Raw genomic sequence first — 25,380 nt, 5'->3', positions numbered from 1 at the left:
TTCTTCTACCCCTCTTCTTTGTGTGTGTCCAAACCATCTGAGTCTTTGTGCTTTAATGAATTCTACTATATCTTCTCCTTCAGTTATATTTATTATTTCATGGTTCATGAGCCTTCTATATTCCCCGGTTTCTGTCATCACTAGGCCATGTATTCTTCTCAAAATTTTTCTCTCAATTATTCTTAACTTTTCTTTGTCTTTTTTCGTAAGGCACATTACTTCTGCTCCATAGGCTATCACTGGTCTAATTGCTGCTGTATATATTTTTGATTTTGTTTTTTTGCTCAGGTTTTTGTCCTTGAGTAGTCGGTGGTATTTCCAATATACTCTATTACCTGCTTTAATTCTTTCGTTGATCTCTATACTCCTTCCGTTTTTGCCGTCCACCATCACCCCAGGTATTTGAAGCAATCTACTCTCTGGAATGTATTTTCACCTATCTTTATTTCTGTGATTCTGTTTACATTGTCTCTTGTGCTTATAAGGTATTTTGTTTTATTCTGATTGATTATTAATCCTCTCGTCTTTGCTTCTCTTAAAAGGGTTAAAAGTGCCTCTTCTAGTCTTTTTTTATCTCGTGCTATCAGTCCTAGGTCATCCGCATATCCTATGATCTGTGTTGAGCTTTGAATAATTGTCTTTTTCAGGCTTGTGTCCCTAATTACTCCTTCTAGAGAGATGTTGAATAGTGTCGTTGACAGACTGTCTCCTTGTCTTACCCAAGTTCTATTTTGATGTCGTTTGTATCTCCCTCATTTGTTTTAACTTTTGCTGTTGAGTCTTTCATTGTCATTCTAGTTAGTCTTATTAATTTTGCCGGTATCTCCATTTTTTCATTTCTTTTAGTAATTGTTGTCTGTATATACTGTCGAAGGCCTGTTAGAAATCGATGAATAGTATGTGTAATTCTACGTCATGTTCATAGCTTTTTTCAATTGTTTGTGTTAGGACGTGTATTGCATCTATTGTTGATCTTCCTTTTCTAAAGCCCTGTTGGTATGGTCCTTTAATTTTTTCTGTGTATTGATTTAGTCGGTTTCTTATAATTGTGGTCAATATCTTATACGTTGTATTTAGTAGCATAATTGCTCTGTAGTTGCAGCACTTAGTTGAATCTCCTTTCTTAAAGATTGGTGTGATATGCCCATTTTTCCATTCTATGGGCATGCTTTCGTCCTTCCAAATTGTAACCATTAACTCCTGCATTCGCTTCGTGAGCTCCTCTCCTCCGTTGATGATCAGTTCGTTGTTGATTTCATCTGGCCCTGGCGTTTTGTTTACTTTTAGTTGTTTTAGTACCTCCATGAATTCCTGATAAGTAGGTGCACCTTCCTTTTCATCTCTGTTATCTCTTATATCCTCATCCTCTGAATCTGCCTTGTTGTTGTTTTTGTATAGGTTCGTGAAATGTTTTTCCCAATCTTTTTTGTTTATTTTTGTGACAGTTTTTTTGGTGTTGTATTGTTGTTTTATGTATTCGAACAATTTCTTGTTGTTTTTATTATTCGATTCTAATTCTTGCATTTGTACAATGATCCATGTGTTCTTCTTTCTTCTATAGAGTTTCAATGCTTCTTGTTTTTCTTTTCTATATTGGTCCAATTGTTCCTGTTCGGTACTCTGTAGCCATTTGTTTCTTGCGAGGTGCTTCAATTGACTTTTTTGGTGACATTCGTCATCAAACCATTCTTTCGATTCTTTGTTTTTTTGGAATCCTATTATTTGTTCTGCTGTCTCTATTATGCTGTTCTTAATGTTTTTCCATTCCTCTTCTATTTCTATGTTCTCGTACCTGCCCAGTTTCTGTTCCAGTTGTTCTGTATATTGTTGCTTTTTTTCTTGCGTTTTCAGTTTGGCTATATTCCATTTCTTCCTTTTTCTTTCCTTATGATTATTTGCTTTGATTATTTTCATCTTAAGTTTTGCTATCAACAATATGTGATCAGTGTCCGCATTTGCCCCTCTATATGACCTTACGTCTTGTACTATTTGTGTCCACTTTTTCGAAATTAGAATATTATCTATTTGGTTTTCATCCATTCTTTCTGGTATCATCCATGTTATTTTGTGTTCTTTTTTATGTTTATGCCTAGTACTAACTATATATGTGTTTGTTGCTGCTGCTAGGTTGCAGATTTTTCCTCCATTGTCGTTCGTAGTGTCATGAATGGTTTCTTTGCCAAAGAAAAATTAACATATTCACTCATAAATAACTCGAAAAGTATTAACTTGGTGAAAAATCTTTATAGAATAAAAGTTGCTTAGAATTAGTCATTTTATCCATTTTCGAACTTATTTCGAACATATATTTTTCACCCCCAAAAGGGAGTAAAAGTCACCCCTAGGGCAAAAGCACACATCGGCACAATATCACTTTTTTTCTTTGACTTGTTAGCTATGTGTATGCCAAATTTCATGTCAATCCAAGAGGTTCTTTAAAATTTAGAGGTTTTGCAATATTTTACCTTTAAAGAACGTACTAGTTACCAACAAAAAAAAATGTCTAGACTATATTAATATCATTGTTTAAGAAAGGATCTAGTTATGTTTAGGATCTAGTTATGTCTAGTTAGGATCTAGCTATGTCTAGTTATACAGTGTTAATACTAATGTTACATAAAGGATGGCCGGTTAATACGAGGTCCTTCTCAAAAGTACTTTGGTTATGGGCGGTTTTTCCCATACGTTCATATTATTGTGATCATTCAAAAAATTTGTAACTGTCTTGGCCTTGTGAGCAAGGGCACCATCGTGCAGAAAGAAGTCACATTCGCGAATATCCTTCACGAACTGTTGTTCTACAACAGTTACGAAGTTGCTTGCCCTCATTGAGACATTCTTAGGCAATAAATACAACCCTGCCCTTAGTGTCCTTTTTTTATTTCCGCTAAACGCACTCCATGCCATTATACTTTCAGGATGTTTGACGGTTTTGACTGTGAGTTTTGGATCGTACCTTGACGCGGTGAGTGGACAACCAATAAATCTGGAGCTTAATCTTACTAACCTGGACGTACTTTCGTGACCCTTTTCAAGTGTTTAGTGCTAATACGTTTTACAAAAAGCAAATTTTTTTTTCTTCGTTGATTTTGTAAGCAAGGATTTCTTTGCAGCACGTTGATATGGCAATGCTATATCTTTCTGAAACCGGTGACATTTTTTTTATTTATTTATTTTTTATTTATTTATAGTACTATACAAATGACCTGGCCTCTTGTGACTAATCCAGGTCTTTTCCTGATGGGATTACAATATTTTATCTTTACATAATTTTTACTTTAACAATTTTCTATTTGACTAATTAACAATAGCCCTAATCTACAAAACTAATTCTGAGAAACTACAAATTATAAACAATTCTAATAAACAATTCTAATGAACAATTAATAACAATTCAAATAAACAAAATATAATTATGATTTTTTTTTAATTTTAACTATTTTTGTGAACATATTATAATTTTTATAAAAGTGCTCCCAGCTCTCATTCTCAGATGAGACATGCCAGCACTATTTATCTAAAAATAGTCAAGAATAATTTCAAGTGCTGGTCTAATCGACTTGTATGTTATTCCCAATGGTATTTCGGTGAGCCTCAGACCCTTAGCCGAAAATATCCATTGAGTTTTAAAATTTCAAGTTTTTAGCTATATCTTTTTTTTTGTTTGATTAATAATTTTTGATTTTTGATTTATTTTATTTTATTTTATTTCATATTTGATATTAATTTTTAATTTTATAAATTATTATTCAAATTCATAGAGGTTGGATATTTACTTAATTTCTTCTTCGCCTAATATTATATAATTCTAATTGTTTCTTTGATATTATGTCCGCTAAATTATTTAGTGTCTTAAATAATTCTTCATTTTGTATTATATTTTCTATATTTATGCCAACAAGGTCTCTTCTCATTCTTTGTAATTCTTGTGTATTTGTTTGTCTTTCGCAATTAAATACTATGTGTTCTGGTGTACCTATTTCTCCACATTCACAATTTTGATTATCTTTTAAATTAAATATATGCAGGTATGCAGGGTACGGACCGTGCCCTGTAAGAAAATGTATTAATCTTTTTTTGGGTTAAAATAATTTGGTATATTATTTAAATTTGGAATCAAATTATAGAGACGTCTTGCTTTAGGGGAATTATCCCATTCGTTTTGCCATTTTCTATTTAATATTTCTTCTAATTCTCTTTTTGTTCTTATTTCTATTCCCATTAATTGTATTATTTTTTCATAATTTTCTTTTCTTTGCCAATATCTACATGCACGTTTTTGTGCTTCCAAGTGCATGGGCATTACACCAGTTAAGACTGTTAATGCTGGTGTTGCTGTAGTACTGAAGGCTCCTGTCATTCTAACAAGTAAACCTCTTTGTGCTTTATTTAGTGTTTCAATATATTTATTATTTGTTAGTTTGTGTGCCCATACACTTGCACCGTACCCTACAATTGAGGGAAGTATCGTACTCAGGTATATGCGCATATGCTGGAACGGAATTCTATATTCCCTTTGTGCTAGGCTTGCAATGCAATGCATGACTTTGTAAAGAGTCTTGGTTCATCGATTATTATACCAAGATATCTAGTTTTTTTTGCTCTTTTTATTGCTTTTCCTCTTATTTGTATAATTGGATTTCTTTCAAGTTTTCCTTTTATAAGGCTCTATGTTGTTTTTGTTTCTGATATAGTTAGTTTAACTTTTTTCATCCATTTATTTATATTTTCAAGTACACCATTTGATTTCATTTCTAGTTCTCTTCTTGAATTAGCATCTATGATAAGCAGCAAATCATCCGCATACGCTATGCTCCCCAGAACTTCAGGATTCACAGCCAAACGTTCCAGCAGTTCTTATAACATTATGTCCCAAAAAATAGGTCCACACACTGAACCTTGTGGACAACCTTTAGTTATATATCTCGTTTTTTTTATCTATTGGACAACTTAAGCTGGCATATCGGTCTTGACAATATCTTGACAATTCCGGTGACAAATGGTTCTTGCTGAAACGTTTTGAGGATGATCAGGATATTTATTTTTCATTTCCGTGCAGTTGTGGAAGGGTTCATTAGTGCACGCCTGATGATGGTGTCAGTCCTGGATGATGTTTTTTTAGAAGTTCCAGAACAACGTTTTCTTTCCGGAAGAGTACCCGAAGGCAACGACTAACGCAGCCGACCGATTTTTTACTTCAATTTAGAATTTAATATCTCAAACTTTACTCAGTAACTGAAAAGAAGGAAAAGAAGTTTATCCTTGACTACTCGCAAAGAGCCAACTGTATGTGCAGTACAAACGCGCAGAACAAACTAAAGCCTTGTTCCCTCTCCCCTCAAATGCTAAACAAGCGCAGACAGAACGTATCTTAAAGGATTTTTTTGCGGCATTGTGCTATAAAAATATTTTAAGCAATTAATAATGATGAATGATTGAAAAAGCCACAGGTCCATCTGGAATGTGTAATGATTTTCATAAATGATTTTTTCAGTACGTGCTGGTAATTCCAGTAACCTCAAATGTTATTCGAATTCCAAATGAAAACAATATAATGCTGGTGCCACACTAGCGTCTAGTGCCGTTAATTATCGCATTATTTGACATTAAAGATAAGTGTGGCCACGACGTAGCGCGTTAATTTGATATTGTTATTATTATCAGTATCACGTTAAGCTAGGCCAGGGGTCACCAATTAGTTTCCCTGGGGGTCCGTTTCGAAAACTTATGAAACTTCCGGGGTCCGGATTGAATGCTACCTGTGTCTGGTTGTTCTGATTCGGTTTCTTTGCGGATTCTTGTTAAAAAATATACCCTATAAACAAATCAGAAGGGTGCTGGGCGAAATTTTTTAGCAGACATTGTTTAAGAATTTTTTTAACAAATTCAAAACATCACTTTTTTGCCCCCAAAAATATGTTTTTAAAATTTTTGGGACATCTAAAGTCTTAAACAACAAAGATCTGTGATTTTCCCATTGACAGATTTCGGTTTTTAAGCGATTTAAAATTAAAAAAATGCGAAAATAAGCATTTTTGAAGCTTGAAAACCATGTTTAAATTATTATTTTTGCGGTGGTCAAGTACCTAAATTAAAGTTTATTCATTCAATTTCAATATTCTAATGAGTAATGTAATGGGCTTATTTCAATTATTTAGAGTCTAAATTTTAGATTGTTGTTTTTAATTGTTAAATATGATAATTCGTGCGAAATAGCCCTGATTACTCATTAGAATCTTGAAATTGAATGAATAAACTTTAATTTAGGTACTTGGCCACCTGAAAACTAATAATTTACATATGAGTTTTCAAGTATTGAAAATGCGTATGTTCGCATCAGATTCTAGTCGCTGGTAACTCGAAAACTATCAACACTTTTCAGAAATATGACATGAGACATCTTTTGTTTCAAATTACCCAAAAGAGGCAAAAAGGTAATTTTGAGTTTTTTTTTAAATTGTTTCGCTCGGCACCCTTCTGGTTTGTTTAAAGGGGACATATTTGAACAGGAATCGGCAAAAAAAAACGAATCAGAATAATTTTATTTTGGACACAGCAACACGGTAATAATTTAAAAGCCAAGAATTTATATTGTGGTAGGGGAGCAGCGTATGCTAAATGTGCAGTCACTCGAGCGTTATGGGAACCTATTGATAGATTTTTAAAAAATATTAAGCAAGTATTTTTTAGTTTTTTGATCTGTCATTAATTTCGCGAAATATTCGCTTTTTTCTTGTGAAATTTTGGGACTCGCCCATTTCCTTTTACGCCCCGCTCAAATCGTCAGATTTTTTAAATATACACTGTTTTGCATGTACTTAACTTAATCTGACAATTTCGAGTTTTTCTAAGGATAGATTTTTTTCGCCCCCCCCTCTAACGAATTCTCCTGCATTAAGAGCCAATATATGGTAGTGGTACATTTCCAGCGTACAAGGTTTCTCCCCATGTAATAATCTGACGCGCTCGAGTAACTTCAAAAATCCTCGCTTGTGCTCCCCTACCATTGTGAATGTTAGAATGAAAATCCAGTTATTGAAACTGAGAAATTTAAAATAAATAATCATAGTACAAAATGGTAATTAACATGTTCTCTTTTCTACATTAGTTTCAATGAAAGCTGTTTGTTGCAAACTTATTAAATCTGAAAACTATTTTTTTCTACGAGCGTGCAAAAATGTCTACTTTCGCGCACGCATTTTAGTTTAGAAAGTTTCACTTTTCCGCACGCGTGTTACTTTTCCGCACGCGTGTTACTTTTCCGCACGCGTGTTACTTTTCCGCACGCGTGTTACTTTTCCGCACGCGGTTTTTACCTTTCCGCACGCGTGTTAATTTAGATATGTTAATATGGTCTGAAAGTAATTATAATACATGCAATAAACTAATATTTAGATGTTATTTACTAATTTATTTCAAATATATCTTATTGTGTTCCTGTTTTAATGAAATTAACGCGACAATTCGATGAAATAAAATTATTTTGACATAATATTACAAAGTCAAATCGGTAGACAATAACAGTCGTTTTGAATCATCGTCATGGAAACCAAGATCGTCGTCATGCTAACTAATTATATTGAAAGTTTGGCTTTGACAACCTTGTCAAAGAATTAATTTGTGTATGTATTTTCATATTAATTAAATTAATTTTGGTAATTTTTTAAAGACTCTTAGAAAAAATATTGTTCCTAACTCTTGCAGAAAATCTCTTTTCCGCACTCGACTGCTTGCCGAACTCCCGCTTCGCGTCGTTCGGCAAACTGCAGTCGCGTGCGGAAAAGAATGACTTTCTGCACTTGTTAGGAAAATAACTATATTTAAATGCACAGCTGAAAAGTACTCCCACTTAAATCTACCTATAGTAGCGAGGAAATGAATATAAAAAACGCACGTGATAATTATTTTATATACCAGTTTACTTAAATTTTTTTTTATGTAATATTTACAATCTGTCCTCAACTAAGAACAATAGGTAAATTATTTGACAAAAATTGAAAATTTGACCTGTAGAGGGAGATCCAGTGATCACCTTCTTTACATAAATTAAATTAAAACAAATTAAAATAAGTTTAGTTATCACAGATTATTCGAATCTTCTTGCTGGGTCCACTACTTTGAATCTCTTCAGGCGTCATACATCATTGTGGTCATCAGTGAGGTTGCTGGCTAACTCGTTTGGATGAGATTCTAGTCTCTTGGAATATTTTTTGTAATATTCCGTTATTACTGTTTTTATGGATGGCACATTGAGGTCTTGCTCTATCACATAGTTTGGCACGTACCAAGGGGCATTCAGCATTGTTCTAAGGACTTTGTTCTGGAATATCTGCAATATTTCTAGGTTAGTTTGACTGGCTGTCCCCCAAAGTTGGATACCATAGGTCCACACTGGTTTTAATATAGTTTTATATATCCGCAGTTTGTTTTCAAGTGATAGTTGAGATTTACGACCGATGATCCAGTACATTTCTCGAAATTTTATTCCTAGTTGTTTTCTTTTTGTAAAAATGTGTTTTTGCCAAGTTAATCTCCTATCAAGATGGATTCCTAGGTATGTACTTGACAGTATCAGTTTGTGGGAGTTGCGTTTTATTTAGTGTTACAGATGGACATGTTTGTCTTCTCATGGTGAAGGTTACATGGATGGATTTACTCTCATTCGCCTTTATCTTCCATTTTTTAAGCCATATTTGTATATTATTAAGGTCTTTCTGAAGGGTTCTGGATGCTGTATTTGGATCATGGTGAGAGGCTAGTACAGCAGTGTCATCAGCAAAAGTTGCACACGTTGTTTTGTTACTTGTGGGTAGGTCAGCAGTGTAGAGCAAGTACAATATCGGTCCCAAGACACTTCATTGTGGTACTCCGGCTTTTATTGGTCTTAGGCTTGTGTATTCATTATCCTGCTTGACTAGGAAATGTCGGTTGGAAATATAGCCTTTTAGGATTTGATAAAAAGGATGGGGAAGGTTTTTCTTTAGTTTAAAGAGCATACCAGCATGCCATACCTTGTCGAAGGCCTGACCAATGTCCAGGAATGCAGCAGAACAATACCTTTTATTTTCTAGATCACTTCTGATGTGTTTTACCAGTCTATGTACCTGTTCTATCGTTTCGTGTTGTGTTCTGAACCCAAATTGGTGTTGGGGAATTAGTTTCCTTTCTTCTATAACTGGGGATAATTGTTTAAGGAGAAGTTTTTCCAAAATTTTTAATAGAACAGGTAGCAGGCTTATTGGTCTGTATGAAGTCACCTGAATTTTATTTTTCCCTGGCTTAGGTATGAGAATAATTTGAGCAACTTTCCATTGTTCTGGGTAGTAACCTAGCCTAAATATTGCATTAAATACTTGCGTTATCATTTTCAGACCTTTACATGTCAATTGCTGCAGTACTTTCCCGTTGATCAGGTCATACCCTGGAGCTTTTTTTGGACTGATTTCATGCTGGATCATATTTCTAACTTCTTTAGTGGTGATTTTTTGTATAGGTAAGTCCATCTGGTAGGGCGATTCCAGGAAGTCATTTAGTTCTTCCTCTGTGTCACCATCTTCCATGGGATGTGGCTGAAATACATTAGTGAGGTGATTTGCAAATGCTTCGGCTTTTTCCTTATTATTTCTACACCAGTTTCCCTCTTGGTTTCGTATTGGTGGTATTTGTTGTTTCGGGTGTTTGATTTTTCTCGTGGCCTTCCAAAGGGAATATTCACTATCTGCGTTTGCTGATAAACCTGTAAGATATTCTTGTATTTTGTTATTTTTGATATTATGCAATTGTAGTTTAATTTCCTTGGTGATTTTATTTAATTTCGTCTTGTTCTCAGGTGTTCTTTTTCTTCGCCACTCCTCCTTTATTTTTCTCTTTCTAGCAATCATTTCCTTTATTACAGTTGGGCAATTCTCTTTAAATTCTGTTTGGTAGCAGTCAGGGGTAGCATACCAAGCAGCTTCTTGTATAGATTTCTGAAGATTTTCTACTGCTGCGTAGATGTCACTTTCTGTTTTCAATGGGATGTTTATGTCAATTAGTTCATCTAGTTTAGTCTTGAAAATGCTATACTTAAATTCAAAATTAATGATTATAATAAGTATGTATAACAATAAGGGGAAAACTCTTTACAAAATTAAATTATCAGTGAGAAAAATGACATTTTTTATTATGTACAAGCTGTCTGAAGATTTGAGTGAGTTTAGTACAACTGATTCTTATTAGGGAGTTAAGATATTCATCTGTTAGCTGAGATCTGTACCGATTTTTAATAAAGTTCATTCTTGATAAAGCGGCTTCGCACACATAAGTTGAGCCAAACGTAGTACACAATTTCATAGCCAAACATTTTCAAAAGTGCCAAACACTATTCTGAATTCAATTAGTCCTGTCGCCAGGGGGGGTCCAACGGCCTCCTTAATTCAGATGGACTTACCCAAGTTTTTTTTATATATTTTGACCCGCAGAATACGAATTTTTTGGGTAACAGTTGATCCGGATGTCGATAAGATTGTTATAGACAAAGAACTTGAGGAATTACATAACAGCGATTTCTCGCAAAACAAAACATCTTTTTGTATTTTTTGGGTCATTTTAAGCAAAACATATTTTTACAAGTTTTTTCGTAGAATGCATAGTTTTCGAGATAACCGCGGTTGAACTTTCAAAAAATCGAAAAATTGCAATTTATGAACCCGAATAACTTTTGATTAAAAAATAAAGTAGCAATTCTGCTTACCGCATTTGAAAGTTTAAGTCAAATTATATCGGTTTTGATTATTTGCATTGCTAAAAATTAATTTTTTTATTGTTAAACTAATCTATAAACACATAGTGTTTCCCGTGCCTAATACATACGTTTTAACGTATGCTACGTAGAAATTGCCTCGCTTGCACTTGTAGCTACTCTACCTACTCGTTCGATTTTAAATGAGAAATCATAAAAAACATCACTCACATACTAGCTTATAGCTATAGTTTATAGCTTATAGTTTATAGCTTTGTTTAACAATAAAATAATAAATTTTTAGCAATGCAAATAATCAAAACCGATATAATTTGACTTAAACTTTCAAATGCGGTAAGCAGAATTGCTACTTTATTTTTTAATCAAAAGTTATTAGGGTTCAAAAATTACAATTTTTCGATTTTTTGAAAGTTCAACCGCGGTTATCTCGAAAACTATGCATTCTACGAAAAAACTTGTAGGAATATTTATATAATTCCCAAAAAATACAAAAAGATGTTTTGTTTTGCGAGAAATCGCTGTTATGTAATTCCTCAAGTTCTTTGTCTATAACAATCTTATCGACATCCGGATCAACTGTTACCCAAAAAATTCGTATTCTGCGGGTCAAAATATATAAAAAAACTTGGGTAAGTCCATCTGAATTAAGGAGGCCGTTGTACCCCCCCTGGCGACAGGACTAAATCGCTGTCCGCACAAAAATAGCCCACGGTCCGGATGCGGACCGCGGTCCGCCAATTGGTGACCTCTGAGCTAGGCGATAGCTCGAGTGGCGGCCGACTACTACTTTAGTACGTCACTTATCGCCTTAAAACGCGCTAAAATAAGTGTTTCCAGTTGAGTCCCAGAGTCCCTACATTTGCATAATTTTTGGTGTCCAAATTAATACGATAATGAACGTTAAACGTTAACGTTAGTGTGACGTGTGACCCCAGCATAATAAATATGAATTATGTACAAAACAATAAACTTAAAAAGCCACAATTTAAAATAAATTTAAATTCACAACCGAATGACACATTAGAGAAACATAATATTTAAACTTTATTGCAAATTGCAACATGTTCTTATACTTTTAAAATTTATTTGATGATAAAATAAATGATAAAGTTATATCATTAATAAAGGTGTGTTACTGGGATTTACCAATATTATTGACATTTTACTTAATTACGTTCAATTTGTTTTGTGAGACTTCTGAGCTTCACCGATGAGGCATAAGGATGCTGAAATAGCTATATGGAGATGCTGGTTCAACTCTGAATCAAATATAAACAAAACCTGCCTTGATCTTTTTTATCTGATTTGTGATTATCCGGTAACAATTATTATTAACTAGAACTGAGCAAAGGTTTTCGATTAATTATATAAAATAAACAAACACGGTTGCGTTTTGATTCAATTCGAGTCTCTTACCATCCTCTGAAGCATGTTTCTGGATCTACCCGTTATCAAAGAGGCTTGTAAGAAGACTGAACTGAACCAAAACAGACCGATTGGCTGGTAAATATATTGAAATATTAGAACAACGAATGCCTTTATATGCTTGTTTATGTTGCTTGCTCTGCTAATTAGATATGTATAATAAATAACTGAAGAGGTTAAAAATACTCTATATACTATATACACTTCCTATAAAATACCGGCCAGCTTTCTATAAAATATGGGCTTTGCTTCCAATCTTCCCCGGCAAAATTAGCATAAATAAATGCGGTAGCACTGACCTTGAGTAAAAAATAAAAAATATCTGAAAATCATTAGCATATTTCTTTCACGCACTGTTAATTTTAAATTAACCGTATGACAAGAATGTAGGCTAAATCTTGACCTGAGTCAACACGAACACATGGTTTTACGGCACCGCATTATGCCAGTATGGAAATATGCAAATTTTTTTGTCTTGGACAAAAGTGAAATTATTGGCGACGCCAAAAGTGAAATCGGCTTTTATTATTTTCATAATGACATATTATCGCGAGTAATTAAAAAAATGTTGATTTATTTCAATAATAAAGCAGTATTCAGGTGTGGTGCTTATACTCGGATTACAGGGATTCTATAAGTAGTTTCGTAAATAATGGAAACTTTTAAATATGTATTAGGTTTATATGGGATTAAGCCACAACTATTGGTTGTAAATTAGACACAAGAAAGGCGTTCCAGTACATTGAAATAACAGGTCAAACCGGCAACAGGTTGTATGCAGGGCCGCGCCAAGGCTTTCAAGCGCCCCGGGGCAAGTAATTTTAGGCGCCCCTTTCCTCCTCCCATTGTAAGTAGTTTTTTGCAACTTAGTGAATAAGTCCATTTACTCAAGGTTTTTGCTCCGGATTTTAAAGCACCGCTTGGATTGAAATGAAATTTGGCATAAGCGTAGCTAACATGTCAAAGAAAAAAAGTGATATTGTGCCGATGTGTGGCTTTTGCTCTGAGTGTTAGTTTTACCCCTTCTTGGGGGTGAAAAACTATATGTTTAAAATTTTAAAATAAGTAAGTACGGGAATGGATAAATTAATTCTGTCACTTTTGTTCTATAGAGTTTTTTCACTAAGTCAATACTTTTCGATTATTTGCGAGTGAATATGTCCCTTTTTCAACAAAAAAAACACGTTTTTCGCAAATAACTCAAAAAGTATTTTATCGAAAAAACATTCTTAACAAAAATATAGCTTATAAAAAAGTGAAAAAAATGATGTATTCATGAAGTCAGTAGACCCAGATGAAGCAGAATAATTGTAACTAATGAAAACTAGGTTCTTATTCGTCAAATTCCAAATCAAATACCTATTTCAACGAGAAATAAACAAAAAATGAAGCACTTTTCGGGGTAAACTCATTACAACTAAGTTTCATCGGTTCAAAGTGCTTTAAAAAAATGGTTTTAAAGTATTTTTTTTTTTTAATTTTGAAAAAATTACATTTTTTTCAAAAAAATTTAAAATGTATTAGTGATACCAAAAATCTCAAAGAGTAAAAAATGTACGTTTTGCTTTTCTGAATATTTTGGATTTTTTGTTTTCCTGTAAGACAAAAATTGGTTAATCAGCGGTAAAAAAATGTAAAACCGTGGAATTTTGAGAATCAACACATATTTTAATGAAAATTTGGATTTAAGCTCGGTTGATCCTCTTCTTCAAAATCTACCCTATGCCGAACCGGGCTTTGCCCTGGGGGTGAAAACAACCCCATCTAGGGAATGAAAATTTTTCAATCAAAATAACTATGGAAGTCGTTAGATTGACCAATTCTGAGTAAATTTTGTTATATAAATTATTTTTGCGAAGTTGATATTGTCCAAGTTATTAGCGATTGAAACTATCTATGCATTTTTCATTGAAAAAACTCGCGTTTTTTGACCGTTTTTCATGAATAACTTATATTTTTTTAATGACCTATAAAATATGTCTCTTGTTTTTCCAAAAAAATTTCACCACATTCGAGTTATTTGAGATTGAAGGTTCTCATAATTCGGTTCTAATAACTTTCAAAATATCAACTTTCCAAAAAAAATTTATAAAATAAAATTTAATCAGAATTGGTCAATATATCGACTTCCATAGTTATTTTGATTAAAAATATTTTCATCCCCTAGACGGGGTTGTTTTCACCCCCAGGACAAAAGCCCGCTTCGGCGTAGGGTAGATTTTGACAAAGGTTAAAATCTACTCCACCCTGAAATCGACCTTGGTTCTCAAAATTCCACGAGAAAATGTTGATTGGACAAATTGGACTATAAGATATGGCTGTTCAAAATTTGCATACTCTCGTGATTAGGGACTCGTTCAAGCCGTTTCAACTACAGCCCTTTCAAAAATAAGCACTTTGAACCAACGAAACTTACAGATAACAGAAATAATACATAAGTAAAGTAATTTGTGAAGCGGTAACGGTTAATTTCATTTAGGATGCTAATTAGGGGGTGATTTTCACGATTTTTTACCAAAAAAAAGGGACCAACTTTATTTTGAGTGTAACTTGCTTACTTTTAATGATAGAAACTTTTTTAAAAAACAAAAATAAACAAGTTATGATGAGTTTTCCCCGAAAAGTGCTTTTCGTGGGTTTCTAAACGTGTTTTTGTTTGTTGAAAATGGACATATGCACTCGCAAATAACTCAAAAAGTACTGACCTAGTGAAAAAACTCTATACAACAAAAGTTGCTTAGAATTTGTCAGTTTATTACCCGTGTTGAGCTGCCCCCCCCCCCCCACTTGCAAAAATTAAAAAACAATTAGCCCTGATTTATGAGCTATTTATGAGCTCTCATATTCCGCAAACTAAAAATTTTGAGCTCGTTCCACTGAGCAGGAATTTAATACCCTAGTGGGGGGGGCTGAGTCAGCCCCCCCCACTACTTAAAAATAGGAATATTGAATCGGTTTTTGCGGCAGAATTACGAGCTATTTATGAGCTCTTGAAATTATATAGTTTCGATTTTTGAGCTCATCCCCTTCACCCCCAAACAACCCTTTAATTGATTTAACTTAAGAGAAAGATGCTGAGAAAACTTAAAATATATCGTATTGCGGATATAATTTCTATAGCTTATATACTCTAAGAATAAACTATTAAATTAAGGGCATTTCGATTATTGAGCTACAACCCCTTCGCAAGAAAACCACCCTATCTTCCCGGCTTAAAAAAAGTTGTACTTAAAATGCGTTAAACTAATTATTTGGCGACTACATATCATTTAATAATTTATAAGCTTCCAAATTACGCGCATTTAGATCAGTAAATTGCAATTTATTTTGTATAGTGCAGTCACTGAAGGTAAAAATCAAAGATTACCTTCAATTTCGGTGAACCTTCATCGATTTTCACGAAAATTGGTCAGTGGTTAGAGGATACGTCAAGAAACAAAGGTGACATGGTACCACCTTGCGCCTTTATCCTGAGGGTGGATACCGCCCCTTCTCGGGGGTGAAAATTATTTTATAAAAAATAACTGCACAAATCAATAAAAGAACAAATTAAAAGCAAAATTTATTATATAAAGTTAATAAAATAAGTCAATACTTTTTAAGTTATTAAAGATCAAAGATTTTAATTATTTGTGAAAAAAATGCATGTTTTGAAGAGGTTTTTTGTAAATCACTGAAAAACTGTAAGTTTTTACAAAAAAGTTAATAGTAGTTTAATTCGTATAGCTTATATTCTAAGAATAAACTCTAAAATCACGCGCCTTTCGATTATTGAACTACAACCCCTTCGCAAGAAAACCATCCCATATTCCCGGCTTAAGAGAGGGTTGTACTTAAAATAATTTAAATTAATTATTTGTCGACTATATATTGTTTAATAATTTATGAGCTCGCAAAATATACGCATCTCAATTATTGAATTGCCATTTTCTTTCTATAGTGCAGTCACTGAAGGTAAAAATCAACTATGACCTTCGATTTCGGTAAATCTCCATTCATTTTCACGAAAATTGGTGAGCGGATTTTGATACTATCAACTTTTTCTGGATCTTATTTTTGATGGGTATTTCTAAGTACTTTGACAAGTATTTATTACCTAAGTGTTATAAAATGCATCTTTTTCCCGTTATTTAAGCTTGAACCCTTAGATTTGAACAGTCGCGGAAAAAAATATACATTTAATTACCAATAACTTACTTTAAATTAATATTAAAGGTTTTTCAAGTAAGCAATTTATTATATTTTTTATTAGCTTCAATTTTAGTGATGAAAACTTTTTTGTAAAAACTTACAGTTTTTGAGTCATTTATGAAAAATCGCTCTAAAGCATGCATTTTCTTTCCAAAAATTAAAATATTTGATCTTTAATAACTCAAAAAGTATTGATTTATTTTAATCACATTATATAACAAATTTTGCTTACAATTTGTCCCTCTCTCGATTTGTGGGGTTATTTTTAATAAAGTAATTTTCACTCCCGAGAAGGGGTGACATATACCCCAGGCTAAAACCCCACGTTGTTATTGTCAATTCGTGAAAATACACGGAGATTTACCGAAATCGAAGGTAATAGTTGATTTTTACCTTCAGTGACTGCACTATAGAAAGAAAATGGCAATTCAATAATTGAGATGCGTATATTTTGCAAGCTAATAAATTATTAAACGATATGTAGTCGCCAAATAATCAATTTAAATTATTTTAAGAACAACTCTCTCTTAAGCCGGGAAAATGGGGTCGTTTTCTTGCGAAGGGGTTGTAGCTATATAATCGAAAGGTGCGTGATTTAAGAGTTTGTTTTTAGAATATAAGCTATACGAATTATACTACTATTAACTTTTTTGTAAAAACTTACAGTTTTTCAGTGATTTACAAAAAACCTCTTCAAAACATGCATTTTTTTCACAAATAATTAAAATCTTTGATCTTTAATAACTTAAAAAGTATTGACTTATTTTATTAACTTTATATAATAAATTTTGCTTTTAATTTGTTCTTTTATTGATTTGTGCAGTTATTTTTTATAAAATAATTTTCACCCCCGAGAAGGGGAGGTATCCACCCTCAGGGTAAAGGCGCAAGGTGGTACCATGTCACCTTTGTTTCTTGACGTATCCTCTAACCACTGACCAATTTTCGTGAAAATCGATGAAGGTTCACCGAACTTGAAGGTAATCGTTGATTTTTACCTTCAGTGACTGCACTATACAAAATAAATTCAATTTACTGATCTAAATGCGCGTAATTTGGAAGCTTATAAATTATTAAATGATATGTAGTCGCCAAATAATTAGTTTAATGCATTTTAAGTACAACTTTCTCTTAAGCCGGGAAGATAGGGTGGTTTTCTTGCGAAGGGGTTGTAGCTCAATAATCGAAATGCCCTTGATTTAATAGTTTATTCTTAGAGTATATAAGCTATAGGAATTATATCCGCAATACGATATATTTTAAGTTTTCTCAGCATCTTTCTCTTAAGTTAAATCAATTAAAGGGTTGTTTGGGGGTGAAGGGGATGAGCTCAAAAATCGAAACTATATAATTTCAAGAGCTCATAAATAGCTCGTAATTCTGCCGCAAAAACCGATTCAATATTCCTATTTTTAAGTAGTGGGGGGGGGCTGACTCAGCCCCCCCCCCCCACTAGGGTATTAAATTCCTGCTCAGTGGAACGAGCTCAAAATTTTTAGTTTGCGGAATATGAGAGCTCATAAATAGCTCATAAATCAGGGCTATTTGTTTTTTAATTTTTGCAAGTGGGGGGGGCCAGCTCAACACGGGTCAGTTTATTAATTTCCGGACTTGTTTTAAACGTATACTTTTTCACACCCGAGAAGGGGTGAAACTCACCACTAGGACAAAAGCACATATCAGCACAGTATCACTTTTTATTTGGCAGGTTAGCTATGTGTATGCCAAACTTCATGTCAAGCCAAGCGGTTCTTTAAAATTCGGAAGTTTTGCAATATTTTATTGTGAGTGAATGGACTAGAATCGGTATTCGGTATTCGCTCCGTGCGTGACCATGGTGGGGGTATCTAGAAACGATGTCAGTGTGAGTAGTGGCGAAAATGACATTATTGGAGCTATCTTTGTAATGTCCTTGGCATTGTTGGTATAACAAATTTTATAAAAAATGGTAAATTAATGTTATCTATTTATCATATGCTTAACGTCAATTTGTGAGATCTGAAAAGGTCAAGACCTCGGTTTTTGACCCTTCGCTTCGTTATCGAACGTATTCGCTTTGTATCTGTTTAGTGTACAGATAGCGAATGATCGATAACGAAGCGAATGGTAAAAAATCGAGGTCCTAGTAAAGCTAGGTGTTGCGTCAGTCATGCACGGAGCGAATACCTACAAACTATTTGTTATGTGTTTAGGAAAGTAATATACCTACCGATAAATTATTATTGTTTAGAAACTTTGTATGCTGTTGCTGGTATGAAATCTTGTTGCAGATTATGGGTCTGAGAAGAAATGGACTCGATTGAACTAAAATTCACTTTATTTGACTTTTTACACTTGTTGCTCTTGCTTCGCTGTTGATCGAATGAGAGTCAGTTTAGACTCGCAATTATGCACCTAACGTTTGGCGGTGTTGCCATTACAATGTTGCCAGGGCATTTACAAAATACAAATACATGAGTATAAAAATATATCGAACATAACTCCCCCCTTTGAAGGGACTTCAAAGTTCATACAAATATTATTGAAAAAACAGATACAAAAAATAAATGAAATTGTCTTGGTTTTGAACTGAACTAAATTGGTTTTACACCGAACTAAATTGGTTTTACACCGAACTAAATTGGTTTTACACTGAACGAAATTGTTAATTGACTGTGTCATTTTCTATGGGTAGGGGACACAAATGTCTTACCGAACGGGTCACAATTTTGGAAAAAGTCTTTATCTCTGCAACTCTCGAAACTCCATCCTTTCCAGGGAATAGACGCAGGATTTTTCCCATTGGCCACTTGCCTGGAGGTTGTTGGTCATTTTTGATTAATACCAGTGTACCTACAGCAATCGGAGTAGCCTGGTTTTTCCATTTATATTGAAAACGTAGTTGAGAAATGTACTCTTTTGTGAATCGTATCCAAAATTGTTGATATAATTGTTGAATGGATTGTAGTCTGGATAGCCTGGTTGGCGGAACTTCTGATACGTCAGGTTCAGGAAGCATTGTAATTGGACGACCAATTAAAAAATGTGATGGGGTAAGTGGTTCTAGGTCATTAGGATCATTGGATAAGGAATACAGAGGTCTAGAATTTAAGATTCCCTCAATTTGAATAAGCAGTGTATTAAAAGTTTCATAAACTAATACGCTGTTCAACATTGTTCGCTTTAAAAAATGTTTTGTACTTTTTACTGCTGCTTCCCATAGGCCACCAAAGTTGGGCGCATATGGGGGTATAAAATGCCAATGAATATTGTCTTTTGAAGCATATTGAGTAATAGCATTTTCATTTTTTAATAAAAATTTTCCAAATTCTTTTAATTCATTTCTAGCTCCAACAAATGTGCTACCATTATCTGAATGGACATCTGAAGGTACTCCTCGTCGAGAAGTAAATCGTTTGAGACAAGATAAAAAACATTCTGTTGTTAAATTTGATACTAATTCTAAGTGAATTGCTTTTGTGCTAAAACAAACAAAAACACAGATGTAACACTTTAAAATTTTGCATCCTCGTCCTGCCTTATCCTTTAACGGAAATGGTCCGGCATAATCAATGCCTGTAAATTGAAAAGGCAAGGAGGGTTTAATTCTATTATCTGGTAAACTAGACATTGGATATGTAGCAAAAGATGGATTAAATTTAAAACATGTTATACAATTTTTAGTTGTTTGCCTAGCTAAATTACGTCCACCTATAGGCCAATAAAATTGTCGTATGGATGCTAAAAGAAGTTGAGGGCCAGGGTGTAATAAAGCAGCATGTTTGTGTTTAAAAATTAATTTCGTCAAATTGTGTTTTGAAGATAATAAATATGGATGATGTTTATGTATTTCTAACGAAGTAAACTTAAGCCTACCGCCCACACGAAGTACACCTTGTTCATCTAGAAATGGTGACAGAAAACTAAGTTTGTGTTTTGGGGGTAATGATTTATTTTGTTCTATAATTTTTAGTTCCTCTGAAAAGGATTCTAATTGAGATAATTTTATTAATTTTAAATTAGCATAGTTTAATTCTTCAACTGATAGAGATCCAAATTTTCTCTCAGATTTAGATTTCCTTAGATTGGAAATAAATCTTAGCATATAAGAAGTAATTCTTTGTAACTTTGTTAAATCTGAACATGTTGTGAATAAAGTAAACTGATTTATAATTTTTGAAGTCAGTACCTTGTGAACTTTCTTTAACTCTGGCAATTCTGTAACTTGAACAGAGTTTGAATTGATCAAGTGATCAATAGATTGGGATAAAAAATCTGGTCCCTTCCACCATAAATTCATATTGATGAGAAGTTCTGGCACTATTCCTCGAGAAGCCAAATCAGCTGGATTCTCTTTAGTGCTAACATAAGACCACTTATAGTTATCTGTGAGATTTTGAATCTTTGCTACCCGATTTGAAACAAATGTTTGTAACTGGTTTGGTTGCTTTTTGATCCAACATAAGACAATCTGAGAGTCAGACCACATATAAACAGGAACAGTGGATGAGATTGCCTTAATAGTTTGGTTTGTTAATTGAGATCCAAGAAGAGCTGCACAAAGCTCCAGTCTTGGTATTGTTAATGATTTTAGTGGTGAGACTTTAGTTTTCGAACAAAATAGTCTCACAGTATATGCTCCATCTGAATCGATGCTACGCATATAAAGACAACTAGCATATGCTTGTAATGAAGCATCACAGAAACAATGAATATCTACTAACTTGTGACTTGTACCTATTACAATTCTTGGAATTTTAAGTGTATTTAATTGTGACAATTGATTGTAAAATTGAAACCATTTGATATATACATTTTCAGGAACTGGGTCATCCCAAGGTAATTTAATTGACCATAAATATTGAATCAGAATTTTTGAAATGATTATTACTGGGCTGAGAAGTCCCAATGGATCATATATTTGGGCAATAATAGAAAGTATTTGTCGCTTAGTAACATTTTTATCTAGTGGAATGGTGGTGATATTATATCTTAAAATATCTTGTTTGCTGTCCCATTGAATACCTAATGTTTTGAAACTCTCTGATTCTCCAATATTTAAAACTTTATTAGGAACGTCAGTTAATTCAACTTTCTCTAAAACAGCAGGATTGTTTGAAATCCATTTTCGTAGTATAAAATTGGCAGATTTTAAAATAAATGAAATATCATTACATCGTGTTTGTAACTCTTCAATATTATTAGATCCCGTCAAAAGGTCATCTACATAAATATCATTGTGAATAGTTTTAGATGCGATTGGAAATGTGTTTTCATACTCTGTAGCTACTTGATTGAGGCATTTTATTGCTAAATAGGGAGCAGATTTTGTACCATATGTAACGGTATTGAGCTGATAAGAGGATAAATCGTCCTCGGGGTTGTTTCTCCAGATTATGCACTGCAACGGTCTATGATCACCGTGCATTAGAATTTGCCTATACATTTTTGATACATCTGCTGAAACAACATATTTGTATAATCTGAATCTAAGTGTAATATCAAAGATATTATTTAAGACCTTTGGTCCCATGTATTGCAAATCGTTTAGAGACCATCCCGAACTAGTGGCACACGAACCATCAAAAACAACTCTTATTTTTGACGTTATACTTGATTCCTTTAAAACAGCATGATGTGGTAAATAATAGTGCAATTTTGGTAAATTTTCTAATGAAATTTTAGTCATGTGACCTAATTGTATGTATTCTTGAATAAATTGTTCATATAAGTTATAAAATACAGTGTTTGATTTAAAACGTTTTTCTAAAGACAAAAAACGTTGAATTGCTTTTTCATGTGAATCCCCTAATAGTGTAGGAGATGATTTTAATGGAAATTTAACTATAAATTGTCCATTCTCATGGCGAGAAGTATCATTATTGAATAACTCTTCACAACGTAGTTCATCCGTTGACAGTTCACTAGAATTATCAACCTCATTGAGTTCCCAGAACTTTTTTAACTGATGATCTTCTTGTATAACAACACTTTTTGAAAAATTGCAAATAGAATAATTAATTGAATTACTTATAGTACCAGAAACGATCCACCCTAACTTGGTATTTTGGAAGATTGGTTTATTTTTTCCTATAGTAATTTTTCCCTCTAATATTAAGTCCCAGAATAATGTAACTCCTATTAGCATATCAATATCATTAGGTGAGTAAAATTGTGGATCTGAGAGTTTAATATTGTCTGGAATTTTAATATTTGTTAAATTGACCTTTTCTGAAGGAATAGCTGATGAAATCATAGGTGTTACATAGCAACACACATTACATTGAAAACTACTGACATTAGAAAATATTGTTAATGATGTCTTTTTTGTCAATGTAGACGTTACTTGATTTATACCAATAATTGATAAATTTGCAGACGATAATGGCATACCTACTTTCTTACAGAATGCTTCTGTTACTAGATTTGATTGTGCTCCAGAGTCCAATAGGGCTCTGCCTACTTGAAAATTGCCACGACTATCTTTAACCTTAAATGTTACCGTAGATAATAGAATTGATGCATTGTTATTTGTTACACCTTCTTCGGTGTTTTTACAACCTTTTGTTTGAAATAGCACAGCAGATTGCTCACTTGTTTGATTAATTGGATTATTGTAACTACCACTTGTACTTGGTTGAATGCTTGGATTATTGACTAATAAAAGTTCATTATTTTGCTGATTTGTAAAGTCATTATGAAGGTGCGTGTTGTGCTTACGTCCACATTTTTTACAGGACCCTAAATTGCATAAATTCTGATAATGCCCCACCCTTAAGCAGTTCGAGCAAAGTTTTAATAGTTTTACTTGTTCCCATCGTTCATTGACATTTAATTGCATAAATTTTTGACATGAATAAATAGAGTGTTCACCCTTACAGAAATTGCATTTAAATTTATTAATCGTTAAATTGACATGAGAACCTACCTGTCTCTCTTTTGTTTTATAGAATTGATTGGATGCTCTAGTAGCTTGATTAAATTGATTACCTTGCGGTTTAGCATTACTTTCTTGTTGTGATTGTAAAATATCTTGTCTTTCTTTAAGAAAATCTAGAAATTCGTTTAATGTGGGAAGCTCTGCCTTGGTGTGAGATTCCTTCCACTTGTGTTGATTAATCTTATCTAGTTTATGGTATATTATATGAATAATGGTCATGTCCCAAAGTGACTCTTTTGTTATCTGCATACTTTCCAGTGCAGATAAATGAATGGAAACCTCATCTAACAAATGTCTAAATTGTGCAAATTTATTTTTTTGTAAAGGCTCTATATTAATGACAGATTGTATGTGTGTGTCTACCAGACATTTCTTTTTGTCGAACTTATCACATAGCATTTTCCATGCTCGTGGATAATCTTGTGTCTCCTCACATCCCAATATGGCTCTTTTGGCATAGCCATCTAAAGCAGCTTTTAGAAAATTGTATTTTTGATTATTGCTAAGGGTTGTGTTTTGATGAATGGTTGAAATGAAATTTTGTTTAAAATTTAACCAGCTTTCATACTCCCCGTCGAAAGAAGCAAGACGAAGCTTCGGTAGTAATATATTTTGCAAAGAATCATGTGCTGGAGCACTAGGTTGAACATAAGAATTTGCATTTTTATTTTTATTTAAAATATCTTTTAAAAATGAAATAGCAGCAAAATATCTGGATTCAAAAGAATCCCTTTCTGAAAATTGTGAAACTATATCTTTTTCCTCGCATTTCTCTTCGATTTCACCCTGTATAGGTTCAAATTGATTAAGCAAATCTACACAATTGTCATATCGCGATTGAATGTTACATATATCTACTGAACTTGTTTCGCTTTTAATTGAACTAATATAGGTTTCAAGAATAGATAAACGTTGTTTAAGAGAACCTCTATTTCTAACTAGATTTTTAAGATCTTGAGCCATTTTATAAAAATTAAAAAGTGATAACAATGAAACAATGTTTTGTTTTTATTCAAATTGACACAACCTCAAACTCTGAAATGGATATGAAAAATAAGGACTAACCTGGATTGTGAATTCTCGTATATTCTAGCTGTCCAATACAATATTTACGAATACGTCGCTTATTGTTTCTCGTCACTAAATTGTTCCACTGTATGTAATAGTTTGAATCCGAATCACTAGCCACTGACTGACTGCGCAACTGTCCAAACAACTCGTTACGCGAACGTCGCTTCTTTTCGACACTAACTTGCTTGGGCCACTTTATTACTCTACCGGTAAACTCTCTGGAACTTGGAACCACGCTACTTGTTCGCGCCAAATTTTCGTGAATAGATAATAATTAATAATTGTAATTGTTTCTTCTATAATTGCTTCTCAGACATTCTGCTCGAAGGACCAAACTTGTTTAGAAACTTTGTATGCTGTTGCTGGTATGAAATCTTGTTGCAGATTATGGGTCTGAGAAGAAATGGACTCGATTGAACTAAAATTCACTTTATTTGACTTTTTACACTTGTTGCTCTTGCTTCGCTGTTGATCGAATGAGAGTGAGTTTAGACTCGCAATTATGCACCTAACGTTTGGCGGTGTTGCCATTACAATGTTGCCAGGGCATTTACAAAATACAAATACATGAGTATAAAAATATATCGAACAATTATGAATACTATAAATATTTACAAAACACAACGATTGCACCGTCAGAGAACAAATATGGTTCAGATAAAAGGCATTATATTTTTCATAATTTCATAAAGGCATAAATATGGTTCAGTTTAATAAGAGAAATAAGGGTTCGTACAATTATGGGATCAAAGTAATACTTACTGCCATTTTTATACCTACCTAAGATTGGTAAGTTTTAAATTTTACAAGATAATAAAATATTACTAATATTTCTGGTAATTTCGGTCTTGTAAAAAATTGTTTTCGGCTCCTACTGGCGCCTTTTGAATACGGCGCCGGGGGGCTCCGCCCCCCTTCGCCCTTATGGACGGATTGGGCCAGGTTGTATGTTTTCAAATAATTGATAGTGTGTAAAGTAATATTTATTAAAATAAGTTAAGTACATTCGGTAATACCACATGCCATCATCAGA

The 25,380-nt window shown here is 33.3% G+C and overlaps 1 protein-coding gene across 5 annotated transcripts in view; it reads left to right on the top strand.

Annotated features, from left to right (window-relative positions):
- LOC126885284 (kalirin) overlaps positions 1-25,380 on the top strand; it is a 1,143,465-nt gene that overhangs the window by 839,993 nt on the left and 278,092 nt on the right. The gene's annotated exons all lie outside the window — the stretch shown is intronic.

The sequence above is a fragment of the Diabrotica virgifera genome, chromosome 5, assembly GCF_917563875.1.
Source record: "Diabrotica virgifera virgifera chromosome 5, PGI_DIABVI_V3a".
In the NCBI taxonomy this organism is placed as follows: domain Eukaryota; kingdom Metazoa; phylum Arthropoda; class Insecta; order Coleoptera; family Chrysomelidae; genus Diabrotica; species Diabrotica virgifera.
This window is presented reverse-complemented; position numbering and strand designations above follow the sequence as displayed.